The following is a 14520-nucleotide window of genomic DNA, read 5'->3' on the forward strand; positions in this document are numbered from 1 at the left end:
CATGTGCTTTTTGGTACACAAATCGCATCATACTGTATATGTTGTCTGCAAGTTGTGTTTTACTCAACAATTTATTTTTGAAATTTATCCATGTTGATTTATGTAAACTTAATTATTTGATTTTAACTTCTGAATACCATTCCAGTGAATAAATATAGCACATTTTATATATTGGTGAGTATTCTAGATTCTCCAGTTGCCTCTTAAGAAGCCTGCAGAAGGGTGTTTGAGTGATGCAGTGAGAGAGAGGTTACTCCCTGAAACTGAAGTTTCCAGCCCTTTAAGCAAGTTTCCCATTCTCTGCTGGGTTCGATGTGATTCCTCCTTTGCCAGAGCAGGTACACCTGCATGAGTGCCGTCAGACTTCCATCTCCTGCTTACTAATTGATTGGATTAGCAGGAGGTCGCAGCAGAAGTCCTCTGCATGCATATCTTGCAAATGCCAAGGGACATTCAGGTGCCTAGCCCACTGTTAATACCGTGATAGTCAGGTGTGTTCCTAAGACGATGTAGAATACATTGCTGCAGATGGGTCTAGCCCAGTTGAACTGGTCTGAAATCAGACACCAAGAAATTGTTCAGGGTACGTTTTGAGCAAGTTAACTGAATCATAAAGCATAAATAACAGTCATCTTAACTGCCAGAATGGTTGTGAGCGATAGCTAATTGAATACATGGTAAAGCACTTTTTATTTGCAACGCGCCCTGCCAGAGGAAGAGGCTTAGAGGCTGGCATCAGGTCAGCACAAAATCTCCTTTGCAGGAAAACAGACTTCATCTTTGAATTCGTGATGCCATAAAAATTCTAATTTGAGAATTTGTGAAAAGATGCACAATCTGTTGCTTCATACAGTCCATAGCTGGAAACACTGGGGCCCATCTGTTCATTGGGGAATGATTTGAGTGTGCCTTCTCGTTAGCATTTTAATTCAGGTGTAGGTGTTTAGAAAAGGCAGTTACTAAAGTTAATCATATGGCGACATGATATGTAAACTTGTAAAGTCAAGCTTCAAGTTTGGGCCATGCTGAGTAGTAATTCCATCCAGTGATCTCTGCGGAAAGTTCCAGTGGGTACAGATATTTAAAACCAAACTCTAGACCAGCCTAATTCTAGGGCTGTATTAGTCCATTCTTGTGCTGCTGGTAAAGACATACCTGAGATTGGGTAATTTATAAAGAAAAAGAGGTTTAATGAACTCACAGTTGCACATGGCTGGGGAGGTCTCACAATCATGGCAGAAGGCAAAATGCACATCTTATATGGCAGCAGACAAGAGAGAGAATGAGAGCCAAGTGAAAGGGATTACCTTATAAAGCCATCAGATCTTGTGAGACCTATTCACTATCACAATAACAGGATGGGGGGGGTGGCAGGGAACCGCTTCCATGATTCAGTTATCTCCCATCGGGTCCCTCCCACAATATGTGGGAATTATGGGAGCTACAATTCAAGATGAGATTTGGGTGGGGATATAGCCAAACCATATCAAGGGACACAGGATGGAACGGGAATGATGGGGCCAAGGCCCTGAGGCTGTTTGTTGGTGAAGTTCTCCTCTCGGTTTCTCTAATGGATCTCTGACTTTTGCTTTGTGAATTTCCGTATACCTGGGAGGCTATGCACCATGAAAAAGTGCTTTTGTGCACAGTAGTTTGAATTCTCCCAGGAAACATCCAGTGGCTATGCAAGGAAAAAAAAAGTTGATTCTCTTGGGCAATATATATTTTTCTCTAGTAGCTTGGGAATATGTCAAGCAGCTAAATTTCATCTTTTCGCTGTTTTTCTACAAAAAAAAGATATCAAAGCACATAAGGCAATTTTACCCGACATTTTTCATTGTCTTTCTAATTGTTCATTTTAATATGTTAACCACCCTGATATTAAGACGTGAGGATACAATTTAAAATGTATTTTATAATTAGCTCAGAATTTGGGGAAGAAAGTTTCAACAGTGGTATTGAAAATGTAGAGGTGCGGTTTAATTAAGTTGTAATTATTTAATTAACAAATGGTTTTTGCCTATTTTATGTCAGACCCTGTATAAAATGCAAGATTAGGGAAAGCAAACATGGTCTTTGCCTTTGTAGAACTTTAAGTCTCCTGGGAGGCTCAGAAACAAATAATCAAGCCAATCCATATGTAATTTCTAATTATGGAAGTGCTATTGTTTGCTATGAGATGCATCATGGGGATGAATGCCCTAGCCTGGAAATGAGGGAGTGCAGCCCCTAGGGTGCCTGTTTTGATGGAGATCTGAAGAGTGAATAGGTTTGGGATGGGACAGAGCAGGTGGGTCAGAATGCAGGCGTGAACAGCTTCCCCTGTGAGGGACAACACATTTAAAAGGCCTTGTGGACAAAGAGACTGAGAGTCCTTTGAGGAATGAAAGTGGGTCTCTGTCACTGGAGGACAGAGAGAAGGGGCAGTCGGGGAAAGGGGAGGCCAGGATTGTAAGGAGGGAGGAAGGGGCAGGGCTGGAAGCTGTGTTAAAACCAAGCTCAAAGCAAAGGGAAGTCCTTGAAGCATTGTGAAAACATCATTCTGGTTGCAGAGTAAACAAGGAAATGAGTGGGGCTGAGATCATCAGTGGGCAGGCTACAGCATTTGTCTAGGTGAGGATTATTTTATGGGACACGCCACACGCTCATACACATGAGGACAAAGAGATAATGAAGGTAAAAGAGACAGAAAGAGACAGTGTGTTTGTGTGGTTGCATGTGTGTGTGTGAGAGGGAGAGACAGAGCAAGAGAGGGAGAGAGAGGCAGGGAGACAGCAAGGGAGAGAAGGAGAGGAGGAGAGATATATATTGATAGAAAGAGCAAAAAGTGAATTAAAAAGTATTGAGAGGATGGATTTTAAAGTTAGAGCTAACTATTCAAATCTGAGGTAATGATAAAAATAAATTTTAAAATGTGGTCTCTTCTTTTAATATCAGGGTGGTTAATATAGGACAATATATAAAAAGAAATATACGCTTCAGGTAAAATTGTTTGTAGAACTTTTCGATCATTTTTCACACAAGAGCTACAAAAATGAAATGTAACTGGTTCAAATCTTGCTTGGCCCAGCCGCTTTGTAACCACATGAATTTGGGCAAGTTTCTTATACAGCTCACCTTCAGCTTCTTCATTTCAGCTGGTGCTAACACTATTCTGCAAGCTGAATGAGGTCACATATGTGAGGTACCCGACTCAAGATCTGCACTTAGTTAGCCTTTACTAACATTACTGTTGTTATTATTATCATGTTAACAAAATTCCAAAAACTAATACATAATTATTTCATCTAGAAAAGCAGGGTACTTATTACATTGTGAATACAAGTATATTTGTATTATGTGAACTCACTAGGTCATGAATATTTTTACCATATGGCCACACCTCAGTTGCGTTTATCCACTATTCTATCCTTTTCTAGAAAATCACTGAATATGAATAATCTCTCTTCATCTCCTTATTTGACATTGGAATGGAGAGAAGATTAAGTAACCTAAAACAAAGTGCTAATTCTCGGATATTTAGAAGGATATTTTGAGACATTTTGTACCAAGCTTTGATGTGAAAAATATGAATTCTAGCTTCAACAATAAGTTAATAAAATAAAAAGTGATAGAATGGGGAAAGGCTTCACATTGTTGATGGAGCTCACAGCCAGGGGCCTGGTGGGAGCCCCAGCCCTGCTGCTGAGTTCATACCAGCTCGTTTTCTAAATAAAACAGACAGTTCATGTCAACTCCCACCATAAGAATGTAAGAAGTACCTCAGGGCTATGACTTGTCCAGATTCTCGTATCATTTTTCTCTGTGTGTGCAGGCGTGTGTGTGTGTGCAGGTGTGTGTCTCTGTGTGTGTGTGTGTAAACTGGCTTCCTTTTCTGTGAAGGCACTGCAAACCTGGCATTCCCTGCATGCCTCAACACATGCTTGCTTCTTGCTCTTCCTCAGTGACTTTGTCCAAGCCCACAATTTCTATTGTTGCCTCTAGGCAGTGACCACAATTTTAACCTAAATAGACCTTACTCTTGAGTGAAAGCCTGAACTCAGACCTGTATCTCCAAGTATCTGTGAGCACCTTCTTTTCAAGTTATAACTAATATTTTAAGTTCAAATAGGTCTATATTGAGATTCTGTAGAAAAAAAATACACTGGAGAAGATCTGAGTATCCATCTAACAGAACCACTCAGTAGCTTTGTGCAGTTAACTATTTTGGGCGCCATTGCCTTTAGCTGTAAGGTGATAGGTCCTTGGTCTAGAATCAGGGGTCAGCCACTGCCTGGTTTTATAAATTTTATTTACAGCCATAGCCATTCATTTACACAAAACCGCCACAGAGACTAATGGCTGTAAATCCTAAAATATTTACTGTCCAGCCCTTTACTAAAAAAGATTTGCCAATTCCTGGATTAGATCACTAGTTTCTAAACTTCTGTTTTCTCCTCTCCCTCTTCCATTTTTTTCCTTTTTCCCTCCCTCTGTCCCTCCAGCCCTTCCTTTCCCTCCCTCCCCTCCCTCCCTCCCTTCCTTCCTCCCTTCCTTCTTTCCTTCCTTCCTTTCTTCCTTCTCTATATTTTTCTTTCTTAGCAACTGAATCCTTTCTCCAAACAATATATTACACAGAAGCCCAGTAGAGAACACAGATAAAAGTAGGCCTCCTCTATTTTGAAGGTTTGAATGTGGGAGTGGTTTTCGGTTTTTCAATTTGAAAGTCACTGAGCTAAATTATTTTTTAAATTCTATAACTATAATGATGTATGTAGAAGTCCTGAATCCTGAGAGCTACCTGGAGTCTTTAGCAAACAGTCAAGCGATTAAATGTGTTTTGGTGCTCCCCTCTTCCCGCATTTCCCCCACTGGAGTCCCTTCTTCGACTTTGTTCTCATCTTCACTCTCCATCTGTTCCTGCCCTCCCTGTGGCTGTCTAGCTGCCAAGGAACCCTAACTGGGGCACACGCATGGCCAGACCCCTTGCAACTGTGGCCACAGTGTCAGACTTTCTCTATCTCTTCTTTGAAGGCGAAATTTTGACTTGATGTTCTCCCCTTGGTATCTGTTTTCTCCTGAATGACAGCTGGCTAATCAGATAAATTCAGCCTGTTAATTTTATAAAGACTGTTAATTTTTACTAATGGCTTAATGAATTTATTCCTCACAGGTAACACATTTGTATTTTAATCAGGGCTTTCTGGAGATGGTGGCTTCATTAACTCAAAGGAAGGAGTTTAGTGGAAGGAATCCAGGCAACATTCTGACAGCTTAAGGGGTATTTAGAGCAAAGGAAGGCTCTGGACGCTGCTCAAATCATGCTACAAATGTGGCTGTCCATGCCTCCTCTAATTTTGATTGAATCAGTCTTCTGTTTCATGGCTATTTTGCTCATTTGGGTGGACAGCCTAATAGGCTGTGTCATTTTTCTCCCACTTTGGGCCGTGTCACCATGGGCATGTGACATAGCACTTTTGGGTCTCCTCATCTGTCCTTTGTAGAGTTATTGGGGGATCAAATTAAATAACATGCATATAAAGTGTGGCACATTATCAGAATCTCAGTAAATGCTGCTTCTTTTCCCATCAAAGTGCAACCCAGATCTCTTGTGTTTAGAAGAAACCTTCATTTTAGTTTCTTGCAGAATTTGTTCCTTGATTTAGAAGGGAAGAATTTTTTCCTCTTTATATTTTTTATCTCACTGTCAATAAATTAGCTAGCTAGAAGAGATAATAACTGGAATCAGAGATGTCCATAACTGTAAGGGACATCAGAAAACATCTAATTTGCTTCTTTTATTTCCCAGACACACTGAGAGGTTAAATGGTTTATGCAGGGTCTCTGGCTGTCTAGTGAGTGGCAGATCTAGAATTAGAAACCAGGCCTCCCAAACTCCCAGTTTCCCCCAAGTCAACAAACAAATAACACACTTTCTTCCCTGAGGCTTCTCTCCTATACTGAAGAAAATGCTGGATCAAAAACTTGCCTTTGGCACAACACACGTAGAGATTTGCTCAGCATACCTCCAAGACTGGCAAGGTTGCATATTTCATCCTATTTGTGATGAGGGAAATGGTCAATCTCTCAAATCCCCTTAATGAAGCAAGAAAATCGGTCATTTTACCTTGACTATCACTTGGCATCTTCTTTTTAAGTCTGCTTCCATAAATAGCAATGAAACCTGCCTTCATCACATTTATTATGGGATGAAAACCAAGCTTCTGCATATTGAAGGCATAACTCCAGTGAGCCACCCTGCCACTTGAACCTTCAATAGGCCTCTTATGCTGTATTCATTTCTTCATGCAAAGCACTCTCTCCTCATTGCTGGATAGCCTGACAAGAAAGTGGCTAGCACAGCTGCCTCACTGTGCCCTAGCATTTGGGGTAATAACCTGGCAGGCTGCGGGTCTCTTTTCCCACTCCTCTCTCCAACCCCCATGCAACTGTTTGAATTTCTCCTTGCACCAGCTGCCCCACCCTCCCTTTCAAAAATTACTTTCAGTAATTACTACAGCTCAAGGATGCTGTCCAATCTAAAATAGCTAATGAGAACCAGTCCTTCAATCTAAACTGTAATCAGCTTATAACAAGCTCCCTTTTCCTGTGCTTCATTACGGTGACACAATCTATTTTTCATACCTCAAAATGATAAGGCAGAGTTGGGGAAAGAGAATCACTCTCCATCATTAGGCTTGCATGAAAGGGAGGTGGGCTTAAGCATGCAGAATTGATTTATTTGCATTCTTCTGTTGCTTTGGTGGCTGCATCTTTGAAAGAAGTTAATATTGTATTTTTGATTTGGCCCTGAGAACAGCAGGGCCTGACAATCAAGCATGCTTATTACAGCCAGGAAAAAAAAAAAAAAAAAAAAAAAGAAGTAGCCTAGCATAGCTCAAGTGCATGGTGATTTATTTGGACATGTGCAGACTTGGAGCAGAAAGTATTTTAAATTCTGTTGAAGAACCTTACAATTCTGTCTTTATCTATGTGTTTCTTCTCTCTGAAATTTGTGTTTGTTACCTATTACCCCAGTAGCTACTTACCTGCTTTTCTTTTTTGTGGGGGGGCCTATGCAAACGCTTCATTGTTTATTTTCAAAGAAAGAACATGGAAGGCACCCACCACAGGGATTCTCACTAGAAGTTTGGGGAATCTGCTTGGCTAATATTGTACAATCTGTTGATAAACACCCAGGCTATTTTAATCTCCTTTTCAACTTTATCCTCCTGAGTTAATTTCCAGACTGTCATTTTTTGCCTGGTGTGATTAAAGTTCGGCCTGTTTAAGCGTCTGCATTCTCCCGGCGTGATTTCCTAGGCATTGAGGCTGTGGCAGAGCGTGCCTTTTAATCCCACCCTAATGATTAGAGCATCTGAGGAGCTGCAACATTTGATGGGTTAATACTGGTAGCTGAGTCCTTGGATTGAATCCAACTCAGTCATCACTTTGAATGAGGCAGTTTGATGAGCTTCAGTAAGGCTGGGACTGCTGTCATTGTCCATTTGAGACTCCAAATACTAGGAAAAAAATAAAAGCCAGTCTTCGACAGCTAGACAGGTCCTAGGGGTATGAATGTCAATAACATACAGTTATAAAATGCAGATTGGGGCATCTTTGTTATATAATTGTTAATGGGCAGAAAAACCTCACAAAGAACTCCCTGCCCTATTATTTATCTCCCTGCCCAAAAAAGAAAATAACAACAAAAACATTAAAATACTTCGGCCAGTTTTTAAAAGTTGTTTTTCTCTGCTTTGTCTAAAATTGTGTAAAAGATAAGGCTAAATTAGAAAATCTTTTACCCAACCTCTTCATTTGTGTAAAATAAATGCACACAACTCATTTAAAATGGGAGGCTTGCAAATTTACTCATTAGACACAATAACCAGTAAGCTGGTGTCTCAACTCAAGAGGAGTCTTCATCAGGCAATTAGGCAAGGTGGTTCTCGGCTGCCTCTCCATCTTCAAGAGTGCTGGATCCAACTTGCTTTTAAAATAGTGAGGCTGTCAGAGGACTCAGATTGAGCATCTGCATTTCAGGCGAGTCCATAAATTAACTTCTAGTACTTATGGCATTCTGAAAGAATGAAACATTCATTGCAATTCATGGTTTGTCTGTTTCAGGAATGTTATGAAACCATGCCTGCTATACAGGGAGAATTTTCTACCTCCAATGTTTATAGGAAGTTATTTTTCTTGCCAAAGCAAGTCATCATACTATCATCCTCTCTCCTCTTTCTCCTTCTCTCCCTCTCACATCAAAGGTGACCCTCTGAAAACATGTAAAGTGGGATACCTTTACAACTTGGTGGCAGGGGACAGAATTCACAGCCTCCTCCTGATTGTTCAATCAGGCCTTCCTCATTCGAGTGTTCAGCTTAAGTGAACTTGAGTCAGCTGGCAGAATATCTGGATTTATATCTTACTGTATTATTTTCTTAAGGGGCATTGATTTCCAATATACATAGTCCTTACCATACTTTCTGCACCTGCCAATGAGTGTCATGATTCTGAATTGTACTGCAAGTCAAAATACCAGTTAGCTGATTCACGTATAGGTCTTTGCTAAAGATGAAGATGAAAGCACCAAGTTGTTTCAGGAATAATATAAATTACAATCCTGTATCATTACTTTTGTCTTTGCCCACATGCACATAATATAATATGCAGTGAATCTTTATTTTTAATTAAGAACATTTCTTAACACCTTCTATGTGCTGGGCTAGCAGTGAGGGATTGAAGATATTCAGACTGGCAGCACTCAATCTGAAAGTTGATGGTCTCCCACTTGGAATCTTTAAGTAAATAGACTTTTATTGACAACATTAATAGAAAGGGAAAAATAATAATAATAAAAGTCTGCTCCTAAGGTGGTATTTTAAAAAATATTTTTCAGATTATATATTCTAAAGTTATCTTTATATCAGTGATTTTAACAATACTATAGAGTTTATCCATGACTAAGTGTTTAAAGATGTTTGCATTGTTTGTTAACCAATTTAGAATTTCATCCTAAGCCTTCTTAAAATAAACTAGGGAATATATAAATGATTTTAAACACTGACTCTTTGTGATATAGTTTCTTAAGGATAAAAAGATACATGAAATATTCTTATCGTCAAGAAGGTTAAAATGTAAAAAAAATGGATTCACTGAGATCACAGTTTACGTGTTTCATATACTGTATTGACAAACACAGCTTAAGAATTATACTAATGCTTTTTTAAAGGTTTTTAAGTTAAAAAATAAAATAAAGGTTTAAAAAGTTACCTAGAAAATTATACTGATGAAATATTTTTCAGTAAACTAGTTATGAGTTGTATCAAAAAGCAAATTTTATATTTACATTGTGTTAAGGGCCACATTGAAGGTGGAGAATACGGCAAAGATAAAAATGGGTAAGGTCTGTACATTTGGATTTCAGAGCTAGTGCTTTGTGTTCAAATTTCTTTTTTTTTTCTGTCTCCCATTTTTCTTCCTCCACCAAAACATAGATGGTATATCATGTAACTAATTTGTTCGTTTTTTCTCTTTAAAATATGAGCAGTCAGTGCCCTCTTTGATAATTACAGGAGGAGATTATTCAAACAAGTTTTATTGTAGAAAACAATCTAAATTCTTTAAATAAAGTTTCATAAAGTCTAATTTATTATCATGATTAACCTCATCAATAACACCTAATGATGTAACATTTTTAATGAAATAAGTTGAAATGCCTCCTTACATTTTCAGTTAGTTTTCATCTGAAGTGATCATGGGCTAATCTTTCAGATAATGAGTTAATGACAATGGAATTTTAGTGATGAAAAATACGCTGTCATTATACGTGGATTCTAGTTAGCAAACTTGTATCATCTCAATGGAATTTAAACACAATTCTCTGCAGGTTTATTAGTCTGACATCTAGGTCTTACTTATGGATTTTCTCCTCACGGTCCATTTGATCAGCTGGCAAAAATTAGATTTTAGGCTGTTCAGAGACTGAAAGGATCATATCAAGGATCCTGAAAAGGGGGAGAAAAATGAAATTAGGAAGCATTGCTCATTGCTATAATCTCTAATTTGAGCAAGAAATTCACATGATGATCAAAGGTGGCAATGAGCCACTGTGATAGATCAGGGCAGTGGTACCAGGGCTTCTCAGACTTTGCTTTTCCAATTCCCACTACCAGAGTCAGAGTGAGTCCAAAATGTGTGGCAGGTGATGGTGCAAGAGGGGCGTGCAGAGAGGGACAGTGGGAAGGCCCCAAGTGCATGGGTTAGTGTTTTGGAATTGCATTTTAGGGCAGTCAAGCTAGAGGTACACATCGCTGACAGTAATAGTATTAATAATGCTAACTACTGTCTATGGCTCAATTACAGTGAAGGGGATATCTGGAAAGACCTCATGGAAGTGGCAGTGTGTAAGCTGAGAAATGAAAGGCAGCAACACTTGAATATTCAGAAATAGAGTAAGGACATTGAAGACAGAGTGAAGAGAGCATCAAGGGAGCCAGTTGTGAAGCTATTCAAATTCCGCGTTGTGGAAACCATCTAAAACCACTTTTGGTAGCTGCAGTTGACCAATGTGGCAGGAATGTTCTCTTATTAAGAAAAAAAATGATACAAATAAGCCTATTAAGGTACCTAAAATATTTATTCATACTTATTTGCCACTGTGGAACTCAATCTGTACATACAGTGATCACTGAATATCACAGAATCAAGAATAGTTGTTGGTAATTTTACTAAAATCTACGGACTGGAGAATGTCAGTACAAACAACAAAATCAGGGGTTGTCAAGATTCATGACCAGTGTTCAGCTGGGAAAAAGTACACTAAAAAATACACATAGAATCACTTATTGTTAATTGAAAGAAAGGAAAAAAAATCTTTCTTGATTTAGCAACACTGTCACAGTCTCACAGATTTTCTCTTTTTAGACCAAAGTAAATCCAGCTCTTAGAGGACATTTTCTGTCTGAGTCACACTGATAAAACTCACTGAATAAAGATGGAAAGGTGACACCAGAACAGTTTCTACCCCCTGGGGATGACCAAAATTGTAAAGAACAAAAAATCACGTTTTTTTTTTTTTTTTTTTTTTTTTAGCTGTCTAATCCCATTTTGAATCAAAATAAACCTGGCATGCTTGGCAAATGAATTTTTTTTTACACTGGAAACACATTTTCTCATAATGCAATGGCTTTTAATCACCCTTTCAGTCCTTAGATTTGAAATGTTTTTAAGCTTAGTTTTGGTTTGGATAATTTTTGCCCTTCTCAATTATTCATGGTGAGAAGAGTAGTCATCTGGTGATTAATACATATTTATTGAGCATGCTTTGTATGAGTAAAGCACTGAGTGAAGCTTCACTCAGTGCTTTAATAATAAAAGATTTCAGCAATTTATTTTACTTTTTAAATACTGTCCTAGCCTTCCAGGGCTGCAGAATCTGGGCTTTGGGAGGGTGGTAGCCCATGAATTATGTTGAAGGAAGCCTAGGTAAAAAGTGCTGTGAAACTAAGAGGTCAGGATTCACTGGTTCTAAGAGGGCTTCTTGGAGGAGGCCTATGTACTTGTTGAGGGTTTTATGTTCAAAGTAGCTTATTTGCATACTCACGTTGGCTTTCGCCTTGACTCTACTGATAGCTGGAGTTGTGGCTGCAGAATTCCCTATTCTAGAACCTCTGTGCTTTTCATTTTCTAGGTAGATGGGATCATTGCTTCTTTGTTCATCAGTACATCCTTAAAATATTTGCATTTGCTAACTAATTGCTAACTAATTTAACATAAAATGTTTACATTAAAACAAATACAATTCTATAACAGAATATAAGAGTCACATGGATTTTTCAAGATAAAATAAGACTTAATGGAGTTTTGCACTTATAGCAAGAAGCTGCTGGAGGAACACATTTACTTTTTTCTGTCATTTGGGGTATTCCAGGGAGATCTGGGGAGATTGCACTAGTGGTGACTGCAATAGGATTAAAAAGGGCCCTAATCCTCTCAACTAAGTACCACAAACCATTCTTTAGATTGATTATTTGTCTATATGTTTTACCTGTGAATGCAGAATTTTTTTCTTAAGCTTGAACAGCATTTCCTGGAACAGTTTTAAGTATGTTAAAAATATTTTATCTAATTCTCACAATGATTCTTCAAGTAGGTATTGTAACATTTACTTTAGAGGTGAGTTACCTGAACCTCAGGGACATCGACTTGCTTAGAGTTTTAGTCAATAAGTGGTAGATCTGAGCTTTGAATCCAATTTTTTTGTTTTTTTTTTCCATTCCACTTACTGCCTCCCACTGGATTTGTCTGAAATGGTTTGTCCACACAAAGGCTTTGCTTGAATGGTGGGTTTGCAGCAGAGTGATGTCATTGAGCTTGAATTGCATTTCCCAGAATTCTTTTCTCTGTAGAGTTCCTTGTTACTGTGGGCCACTGAAGATGTTTTGTGTGTGTGTGCTTTGGGGGCGGCGGGGAGGGGGGTGGATTTGGAAGGTGGAAGTGAAGGAGCAGCCATATTTCTTTTCTGTGAGGAGGTCACTGCTAGGCATGAGACCACACTGGAGCTCACACTGGAGCTCACACTTGTTTACCTGCTGGCTTCTCTTGTGGGTGTTGGGAGATGATTGGGTCCTCAGTGTCTGTAGATGGTGTTGGATTTTCTGCTTCTGCTCCTCCAGCTCCTAAGCCAAGTGTGTGATGAGGGGCACCAGTTTCTCCAGCAGGCATGGTTGGTTACATAATTTGTGGAGCCCAGCGTAAAATGAAAATGAGATCTCTTTTATTCAACAGTTATTTAAAATTTTAAGATAGAAATAGCAGAGCATTAAAATGAGCATGAGGTTCTTCTAAGCAAAGAACCCTCTATGGCTGCATGGGCCATAGCAGGAACCTCTGTCCTCAAGGTTTGAGCCTTGGAAATGATCAAAGACCAGTGTGAATTCCAGGTCAGTCTTGTGATTGATTCTAGCTTGCCCTTGCTTCCCCACCTCAAGCCTACCTTTCCAGCTAATTTCCTGTCCTGCAGGCTTCACTTAAACAAATAGCAGACTCACATCAGCAGAATCATTAGCTCCCACAATTGCATAGAGTCACATCTCTTGAGATAATTGAGAAAATAATTCTCAGTGCATTTTTGGGGGTTTTGTGGTTCAGATGAGGACCCAAGATGAGAAAGCCTGGAAAGAAGTAGAATTAAAGAGATAATCACAGAAGTGTCACTGTGATTACATTATGATCACTGCTGCAAAAGAAGGATTCAGGGTCCTCAAATGTAGTTCCTTTTTATACAAGTGTTGTTTCTGTATTGGACTCAGAAGTTGGTTTTTGGATGCATTTTGTGGGTAGAAGGCACAGGGGAAGATATCTCTATAGACTTCTAGCTAGGCAGAGTAGAAAATATAAATCAATAAATCATTGATTTTGAGTTTGGACTAAACTTTGAAGTCAATATTTCAAAGAATCTTGATTTCTTTTCTCTACCATCCTCCTGACATTCTGGAGTCCCTAACTTTCCTTGGGTAACTCTGGGAAGGAGGAGGTCTCTGTACCATCGAGCCATTCATTCTGTTATGGTATTATTTCAAGGATACCAATGGAGAATCTCTGTTTTCTCTAATCTCTTCATTGAGCTTTACTTTATTTTTTTAATAGTGGAAATAATATTTAAATTCATGATAAGAGCCAAGACATACAATGAGAAAATTCCTGAAGATGAAGAGTGTATACTGTCAGTTCCTTCTTTAAGAACATGGGGAGGCTGGAAGAGGCAGAACAGTATGCCCCATGTAGGCACAAAGACCACTGACAGAGTAGGGAGGCGGCTCTAGGACAGGGTTGGAAAACATTTTCCGTTAAGGGCCAGAGAGCAAATACTTCAGGCTTTGTGGAGGCATATGGTCTCTGTTATGACTGTTCGCCTCTAGTGTTGTAGCCAGAAAACTTCCATAGATGAGACGTAAAAGAACAAATGTGGCTGTATTCTAATAAAACTTTATTGATGGATGCTTGCATTTCATATAGTTTTCACATGTCATGAAATATTATTTCATTGACTTTTTTCAACCATTTGAAAATGTAAAAATCATTCTCAGCTCTCAGGCTAAACAAAAATAGACAGTAGACTGGAATTTGTTGAGCTTTTCTTAGAGGCAAACATCCCTGATGGTAATTTTGCCTAAAATTGGCTTGGCCACAAGGTCAGTGTATTTATAGTGTGTTACCAGGCATTAGCACCATTGAGGGAATTCTTACAATGCAGAATCCTATACCTTAGAAATTAGTAAATTTTAGAAGTAGTCCCGATTAAGCATGTGTATAATAAAGTTATAAAACTATGTATGTAGTATTTAGGTAGTCTTTTCCCTGATTTCTCCCCTTTTGCTTGTGAGAAGAAAGAAAAGTTAAATGGCAGACATGGTCTTAATTGTAATTACTGAGACAAGACTACATATATAAACACATATGGACACATTTATACAACCATGTTTGCATAATATTCTAGATGCATGCAATATATACATATATATGAATATGCATATA

The 14520-nt window shown here is 38.7% G+C and overlaps 1 long non-coding RNA gene across 4 annotated transcripts in view; it reads left to right on the top strand.

The window, feature by feature from the left end:
* LOC103786116 (uncharacterized) overlaps positions 1-14520 on the top strand; it is an 859517-nt gene that overhangs the window by 555731 nt on the left and 289266 nt on the right. The gene's annotated exons all lie outside the window — the stretch shown is intronic.

The sequence above is a fragment of the Pan paniscus genome, chromosome 13 (genome assembly GCF_029289425.2).
Source record: "Pan paniscus chromosome 13, NHGRI_mPanPan1-v2.0_pri, whole genome shotgun sequence".
Taxonomy (NCBI): domain Eukaryota; kingdom Metazoa; phylum Chordata; class Mammalia; order Primates; family Hominidae; genus Pan; species Pan paniscus.